The sequence below is a fragment of the Mytilus galloprovincialis genome, chromosome 5, assembly GCF_965363235.1.
Source record: "Mytilus galloprovincialis chromosome 5, xbMytGall1.hap1.1, whole genome shotgun sequence".
NCBI classification, from domain to species: Eukaryota; Metazoa; Mollusca; class Bivalvia; order Mytilida; family Mytilidae; genus Mytilus; species Mytilus galloprovincialis.
Genome location: NC_134842.1, coordinates 29,241,218 through 29,250,772, shown reverse-complemented (window position 1 = coordinate 29,250,772; position 9,555 = coordinate 29,241,218). Strand labels below are relative to the sequence as shown.

Sequence of the window (9,555 nt, the reverse complement as noted above, 5' to 3'; positions counted from 1 at the left end):
GATGAGGAATAATAACACTGGACTTCTTTTGAAGTTTGACATTTATACGTATCAATAATGAGGCATTTGAAAAGTATATTCGTAATTTAATGATTATTAACAACTTGATCTACATTCATATGCAATCTTCACCTCCTCAAAATGATACCGAACTCCACGGAAACTTCAAAATGGAAAGTCCCTTATCAAATGGCAAATTCAAAACCTCAAACACTTCAAACGAATGGATAACATAATAGGTAAAAATGATAAAATAGGGGTCGCCATCCAACGTTGTTTTAATCACTGTCAAAACACACAAATATGTATCAATGAAACAAAAAAGGGCATAAAAACAAAGAACACTAAGCAAAATTGAAAGACAAAAATACAAAAATGTACTGAGGCACGTCAAATGGATATCGCATAAACTACACAAAACTGTAAATGTAATATTCAAAAAGACAAATAAATTTATTAACATATTGATACAGCTACTTTGTTATACTTTCTTACAAAGAAATAACCGTATAGCGGTTACATAAGTTAAATCAAAAACGTTCAACTAGTACAGCAAAATTGTCATTTACATAAATTATATCATTAATTTGTCCAAATCTTTACCGGAACATAAAACCCACAATCAGCATAAGTTGTATCGGTTTTACCATCTCCACTTAATATCACAGATGATTTGAACATTTGTATATTAAAAGCTTTACGTCTTTTAGTTGAAAAAAAACTGAAACGAAGCAAATTATTGATGAACATATATTTAAATTTATAAACGGTGATGCAGTACTGGACATCTTTAAATTAAAAATTCAATTAAATGACGAGAAATTTATGAACAGGCAAATATATAAAAAAAAAAAATAGTCAGTTCTTTATTTTGTTTACAACGGGTATATTCAACAGAAACAAATGAAAATTAAGCATACACTTACCACAAGTTGGTTCAATTTTTAATACTTTGTTGACCATGTTTCGAATTGACCGTTAAAGTGTTTCAATTTCGCCATATACTATAAGGATTAGGGGTTCCTTGGTTTTCCATATCCCCATCTCCCCAAATGAATATTACCTTATGTTATGGTTGGATGGCTATTTAACAGCAGAAAAACATCCAAATGAAATGTATATTCAGAATGAAAATATATTAGTGCGATAAGAATATGAACCCCGCTTTGAACTAGTCCAACGCTGAGTAACCAGTTCACAAAAGACTATGTAACCCTACCATGACTCATTAGTCTGTCTACTTGTCAACCACTCTTTGTTCTCAGAAGTTTAATTTTTTGGTTGAATCTACTATTTTCCGCACTCAATGCAAACACGCTATCACTAGAATAACGAATCTGTGTCGTCATATTGTTTAAAACTATCATTATATTTTGGTGTTGAAAATACTAAACAGAAGGCATTAGATTTAGATAAGAAGAATAACACCGTCGTATTTCCTGTCGAATTTCTGATGACTCAAAGTATTGCTGCTTTCCTTTTTGTATTAACAGAAATACTAGCATTGACATATGTATTGTACCTTTGCATTAAAAATATCAACTTATTAAGGTTAATTTGCCAACAATAAAACACTATAATAATACTTACATTTTCAAAGTTGCCATATTTCTATGTTACTTCCCCTATCGGTAATGACAAGTATTTGGTTAGTTGTTTTGTCACATGCAATGCTTAACGGATTCTGTAAATTTTCAATTATTACATTCGCTGTTTTCGAATTGATATCAAATCTCATGATTGCACCATTAGTTTTATCACTGTAGTATAATCGATCATCCTTGTCAATAGTTATACCTCCAATATCACAAGTTTTATCCCCCCTCTTCGCTAAAACAACTCCCTTTTGATAATTTCTGGAATCTAACTTACAAATTTGCTTATTGTCAGACACATACACATCGCCTTTACTATCAACACAAATGCTACTTGCGTGAAAGCCTATACGTTTTATTTTGATAATCGATCCATGTATATGTGACAGAATAAGTGTTGTCTTATCAACTGTATATACAACGTCATCTTGATAAGCAACACAATCTGAAAACGATTTTAGAATATGTTGTTCCCCTTTTGTTGCTGTGTTGACGAGACTTATGCCATTTTTACCCATTGCCACAAGAAACGTTTTATCATCAACGGCAAAAACGTCTTCAGGGAAGTCACTTAAATTAATGCGATCTTTACTTTTATTCATGATATTGTAAGTCCATATTGCGCGTTCATTGCCTACCATTAAAATATCCCTTTTTGGGTTCCAACAGCTGTTAGATATTCTGGCATCTTCTCCCAAATCCAATTCTGTTGAATCGTAGCAATGGAGACGATATGCTGCCGTTCTCATTCGGACTGAATCTTGCATGCCTCTATATTGTCTTGAATATATCAATGTTTGCTCCTTTACCTCGAGCTTAACTTCTCCGAATGTCTTCACCATTTCTTTTAGGTCATTAACTGTATCTCCTTCGGAATATGACAATTCGAATATGTTGAGTGCTTCTTGTAACGTTTCAAAGAAAGAGTCTTCTTCACATTGAAAGCGATCGATATTCTTTGCTGCAATGAAGGTACAACATTCGGAAGCATGTTTTGTTGTTAAATGAAGAGTGCTCTGTAAGGACGAGAGTTTATTGCATCTCTGTTGGATAATTTCTATGTGTTTAGTCATTTGTGTTCTACATTGCTCGTAATAACGGTCTAGTTGATTTCCAATTTTCTCTTCTAATTCATTTAAATACTCATTCATGTCATTTCGGAAATCGCTTACTTTGGTCTTTATAAGATATTTTTGAAAATTTAAATCGATTAAATTCAACTCTTGTTTCTTTATCAAGCTTAGATAATTTGTCCGCCAATCAGCAAGCTTTCTTTCCAAATCATTTACTAGTACTGATGCACTATCATGACACCCTTTTGCAGCTTTCTCAATACTCTGGACCTCTGTGCAATGTATATGTTTTTCTGTCGTGCAAATTGGGCAATAAATTTCGTCGTGGAATTTGCAGTGTAAGAAAGAATTTTGAAAACATTTATTGATACACCTGCAAGGTCCAGTTATAACAGATGTTTCCATTTTGTCTGCTTCTGATATAGAAATAATGGAATGAAGTTTTCCTAAATGAATTTCTCTACATTCGGTACATATCGGTTTCAAACAAACAAAACACCAATATTTTGCTATATTTTTGTTTTCTGAACTAGGGCAACACCCACACAATGTGTTAGTTGATTCTGACATAGACATGATAAATTCTCTGTCGCGGATAATGTGCTCGTCTATTAAATCCTGTTGATATAAAAGGATACGTGGTATGATAAACTGTTTATAAGAATCTAGTTATTAGCAATAAAAATCTAAAATGTCTAAAATCTAAGTAGACACCCCAATCAAGGATTGCAATACTAAATGTGGATGCAGCTAAGTCGTCCTGTAAAACAAAACAGGATATCAAAAGGAACAAATATACCGAACTCTGAGGAAAATTCTAAATGGAACGTCACTACGCAAAATTTCAAAATCAAGAGCTCAAACACATCAAATGAATGAATAACAAGTGTCATATTCTGACTAGCATTGCTACAGGTGACGTATCTATTGTATGTGCTGAACCATATCGAAAAATCAGTCATGCATTGAATAAAAATAGACTGTAATATCAGATTTTTATAGATCAGTGTATGGATGCAAAATGTTCTCACAAGAAATTTTAAGAACTCTCCTTTTTTGTAACTCGAGAGGATTCTGGTATATGCTGTTGTTATTATTGATGGGGTAAAACTCGTGATTTTGCATCAAATTTCAGTAGTTAAACGTTACTGTATTTTTTTCTTCAAGAGGTCAATATAAAAAGGGGAAGGGTGACATAATTTTAGTCTCCACTAGTGTTAACTGTTAATTTTATCGATGTGTTACTTCATCAGTCATTTTTTTCGCAGGTAAATTACGCCTTATACCAACAAATTTGTTATCATATAACTACCAATTCAAGAATAGAAATGAGGAATATGTCAAAGAGACAATAACCCGACCAAAAAGCAGATGACAGCCGAATGCCATCAATTGGTCTACAACGTAGCGAGAACATCCCTCACCCGGAGATTGCTTCAGCAGGCCTTTAAGAAATTCTGTACTTGTGCAGTGACATGGACGTCATACTTCACTACAAAACAGAAATGATTAACAAAGGCCAAAATATCTTGACTTAGGACAGGCGCAAAAATGCTTTATATGCTTTCGTTACTGTCTTTCATTTGAGAGTTATTGGAAAAGTATATTGAACGACAACACCAAATTGCAATAAAGACCGATATTTACATCATAGATATAACCCTGTATTCTGTAATTATCATTATATGCCGAAATAAAACTTACTGATATGTATTCAACGCTATCAAAATGACATGTAATGATGTCCTATCAACATGTTAAATAAGGACTTTAACACACGCTCTGTAACATCGAGCTTTGTTTTTATCTATGATTCATAATTATTTGATTGTACTTTGGTATTATAATCTTAATTCTGTTTTAAATCAGATAATCTATACAACGATACATTGTCTATGTTATGTTGTCGCTTAATTTTTACATCTTGTATCATTTAGGGCAGTTTAAATAGGATTTATAAAACCACCATTAAACATGCCATCTTTAATGACAACATTATCGCTACTATATCCCTTACAACTTTTTTTAAGTTCAGTATTTCTGTGATTTTAATATTTATTTTTTAAGGGGATTAAGCTATCCGCCCTTTTTCAACTTTTATTTATAACATACTCAAACGTATATCCAAATTGCAAAAAATCCACAATAATACACTTATTATCAATGCATGATTCCGTTACAATGTTATAGAATTCCATGCGTATTTTAGACAAGACGCTATTTATTCAACCATTAAGATGATCTCTGAAGACTACTGGCGGTCTTATGACTTTATGTAAACACGAATATTACATGTTTTAACAGACAGACAATGAGTGATATTGTATTCTAATAGGTTTTCTATGTGTGTTTGTAGGTAACATAGTTTTTAATGTAAATCATCGTAGAAAATTTTATATTTTTGACGAATCGGGCAACTAAATTGGTTTTCAAGGAGGCTCCCGTGTTTGTTTTATTTAGCTTTCAATGCTGACATTCTTTTCTGTTTTATACTGAACATGCATGAATACAAATTAAAATGGGTAATATTGTTGACATGCTAGCCAGAAATACACTTGTGATGTTGATTTTGTTTTAATTTTGACATGCTAATTATAATAATTTGACAGTTACTATGTGATAGTAAAATGCTTTAACTTAAATTTTGCACTGTACCAATGATTGACATCAAAGATATCATCTTTCTGACATGATTGTTTCATTGTTGTTGTAGTTGTAAGTATGTACATTTGCATACAAAGGTATATTACTAACACATAATAACAGCTGCATACATTTAGTTGATATTAATCTACCGATTGCGTATATAATAATTTTTCAACTTATTATATATAACGAAACTAAAGATTTCCATAGCATATGAAAAAGAAAAAGAAAAACCGGTCATCTTTAAAACTATAACAAACTAAGTGTTTTTTGTCTATTAATAGAAACCATGTGCACTCGAATCGGCCTCTTATAGTCATATAATTCACTTACTATTTGAAAGTATTGTCATTCAATCCATTCAAACATATTTGATGATATGTTATACAATATATTAGTGCAATAGCGTTTATCTTGTATTTCATATCAAAACTTCCCGATAAACCTAGTATGTTATCTGAATGCAAATATCAAAACTTTGTACGAACTGATAAAAATGTATCATGTAATTGTATTGAGTAATTCAATAATATATATTAACAGAAAAACGAATCTAAACTCACAATATCAATTGCCCAATAAAGGCAACACTAGTATACGGGTGTTCAAAAGTCACAAATCGATTAAGAGAAAAAAAATCGGGGTTACAAACCAAACCGAGTGAAACACATCAACTATAAGGGGAAACAAAGTAACAACCGGAACACCAAAGTGAAACAAAAATAAACACCAACAAACATAGAATGAACTATTTGATAGCAACTGTCATATTCCTGATTTGGTACATGACGTTTTAACATATTTGTACAATTTGTTAGACAAATATTCAAACAAGCTGTACGTTTTCTGACATGAATATATATTTGGCCAGTGTGAAGCAAACACAATTCGTCTATATTTGAACTCGAGTGATGTATGTTCTTGGTTTTATAACTAACGTTGTTATATTTATCAGGTATTTGGTTACATTAGATATGATAATACAATACCCCTAAATTATCAACTAAAGGAAAAGAGAAACGGACGATATCAAAGGGATATTTTAATTGATATTGCATGGCAAAATCGACGACGCTGACGGCTTTTACCTCCCTGACTACCAATGAGGGTCTTGTGTGGTTGATAACTAGAGGCCCTGAAGAGCCTGTATCGGTCATCTTGGTATAGGTACATATGAAACAAAGGACACTGATGGATTCATGACAAAATTGTGTTTTGGTGATGGTGATGTGTTTGTGGATATTACTTTACTGAACATTATTGTAGCTTACAATTATCTTTATCTATAATCTATAATAAACTTGGCCCAGTAGTTTCAGAGGAAACTATTTTGTGAAAATTTACAAAAATTTACAAAATTTACGAAAAATTGTTAAAAATTTCCTATAAAGGGCAATAACCCATTAAGAGGTCAACTAAAGATTTTGGTTATGCTGACTTTTTTGTAGATCTCACTTTCCTGAACATTATTGCATTTTACAGTTTATCTCTATCTATAATAGTTTTCAAGCTAATAACCAAAAACGGCAAAATTTCCTTAACATTGCCAATTCAGAGGCAGTAACCAAACAATGGATTGTTCGCTTCATCTGACAATGTCAGGGCAGATAACTCTTGACCATGTCAGATTTGTTGTAAATGCTTTGGTTTCAAAGATATAAGACATAATCTACATCTTACTCCTACGTTCTATTTTTAGCCAAGGCGGCCATCTTGATTGGTTGGCCGGGTCACTGTTCCAATCTTTACACTATATATCCAAAATGATGATTGTGGCCAATTTCGGTTAAATTTTGCCTAGTAGTTTCAGAGGAAAAGATTTTTGTAAACAGTTAACGACGACGGATGACAAGTTATGAGAAAAGCTCACTTGGTGCTTTTGACCGGGTGAGCTTAAAATCGATATAAATTGAAGAGCACGAAACACAACAACAAAAATCCTACAAAAAATGGAGTTGAACTCAGGTACTCCGAAAGGTTAAACAGGTTATTCTTTAAATGTGGTACCCGTCGTGTTTCTCATGAAGGTACAGATCCGTTGATATGTCTACGGCAACACACCACAGTTAAGTGTGTTGTTTCCCAGTTTGTCCGCTGTGGCTTTTTCAAATATGAAAGCTAATGTGCAATGAATTCATTTATTGATGACTGAAGATTATTAAAGTACCCTTCATAGAAGGTTTATAGGAACATTAAAATTATGTAATGTATGTAACATAGGCTGTTTTGTATATGACCGTATTTTCATATCCATACCATTGGTCCGGCAATTATTGTTATGTTGATACAACCTTTCGTCGCACGATCTTTGTGATTAAATTTTACTAAAAAAAATAAAGCGAAAGACACCAATTTTTTATTTGATCACTGGTAGATTTGTCAACAGTTTGTTTTCGTTATTGGCATTTGACTAAGAAATTTCATTCTTATAACTAATGTGGCTTCTGATCCTTAATTTCTTTTTTCTCTTTGAAATTTACTGTTTAATTATCAAAATATGAATCGAAGGTGAAGGGCATTTTAGTTATACATGTTATATGCAGGTTCTGTTAATAATTTTTGGTTTTCGATTTATGCGATTGAATACTCATTTGTTATCGTCTGGCTGACATTTTCTATTTTATTATGTCTAAAGCAATCATATTTTTCTTCATTTTAAATCTCATATTACAACTGTGTTGATGTATTTGTCAGATATTTAAGAAATGCAGGTCCCTAATACGCTTGAATTCCGTACACTATTTAACTTTTAAACGTTTTTGATTCAATCGTCACTAATGTACTTTTAGTATAAGAAACTCTCCTTAATCGTAAAATATTGTTATCCTGATATCTACGATGTGTTTATTAACAAATGTTTACACACTACAAACATGTATGAAACTATTATGTGTATTATAAACAGGTACATCCATGAAAGGCCCTCATTACCAACATTGTTATATAATTGATTTCCAAAACTACTCATAAATCATTTGTAAATTGCAATGAAGGCATTATTTCACATTTTCACATTCAAGATGCAATATAATACTTCAATTTATACAATTTAAACTTTTGTGCAGTAGTTAACCATGTTAACATTCTAAAAATAGATCAGGAAGTCTTCCTAGTACACTGCTCTTATTTATCATTGAAGCATACGACACAGAACAATTATATTTCTACTGACATAAAATGGATGAAATAACTTTTATAAAACGTGTTATAACTATTTGTTTATAGCATTAAATACGTTCAGGAAAAATGATACAATATCTCATATGTATCTGCTATTCCTTATAATGAAACTCTGAATATAAAGGATATTGTTTCAGAAATGGGAATGTTTCATCATCTATTTGAGAATCAGAAAAGTTTTTTCTTTCGTATTTCTTTAAATTTTTATCTTGTTTTATAATTAAGGAAGCTATTTCATTCTCTATCGACTTCTTGTGATTAGAAAAGTCAATAAATTGTCCGATTCGCAGAAAAGCTCCAAGATATCGCTTTGCGATTTCATTTGCCTCTAGTAGGTCGTAATTTATAATAATAATTTCCCTGTTAAGATCATGTGTATAATTGTGCCAGGCATGTTTCCATTCTTTCTCATTCCAACGAACTGGTCCCTTATACTCTTCACTCAAAATGATGATAAATGTTTGAGTATTGGACATCACGTTTATCATTTCCTCTTCTCGAGGTACTCCTATTTCACTATCTCTGCAGGGCCAAAACACCCTAAGCATGTTGTTCACCTCTAGAGTAGGTAGTAAATGCGAAGTCAGCCACAAACGAATCTTTTCATCTTCTTCATTGCAGGCGATATATACGTCGTAAAATAATGTCATAGGATAAGAAGTTCCCCTGAAATATTTTATGAATTTCCGTCCAATTATTAATATCTCGAATCGAAAGGAAAATATACTTGCTGATAGTAAAACGACAATAATGAACGCCGCAACGATGATTGTACTGATCCATATGAAATTAGTATTCGGTATTCTACATCCAAGGTCCTTCTTTGTCATAGACTTTATGGAAATCAATTGTCCTTTCAACCGACACAAAACGTGTACATTTTTGTGACATGTAGAATCACTCTTCGGAAGCCATTGTTGCAACCAAATATCTTCGCACTTACATTGCATCTCTACTGTGTCTAGATAAATATTGCAAGGGTTTAATTCTGCCATAGATCTGTGTAATGAATTAATATTGTTTTCCCTAAAATCGATTTCCGCTTTCCTTAAATGAAACAA

The 9,555-nt window shown here is 32.1% G+C and overlaps 1 long non-coding RNA gene across 1 annotated transcript; it reads right to left on the bottom strand.

Annotated features, from left to right (window-relative positions):
- Window positions 1-330: 330 nt before the first annotated feature.
- LOC143075563 (uncharacterized) lies at window positions 331-5,733 on the bottom strand. Its single transcript, XR_012978347.1, has 3 exons — window positions 5,648-5,733; window positions 1,591-3,286; window positions 331-721 (listed from the first exon to the last, which is right to left on the bottom strand). It is a non-coding gene; the product is annotated as an uncharacterized LOC143075563 (long non-coding RNA).
- Between the last annotated feature and the right edge of the window lie 3,822 nt (window positions 5,734-9,555).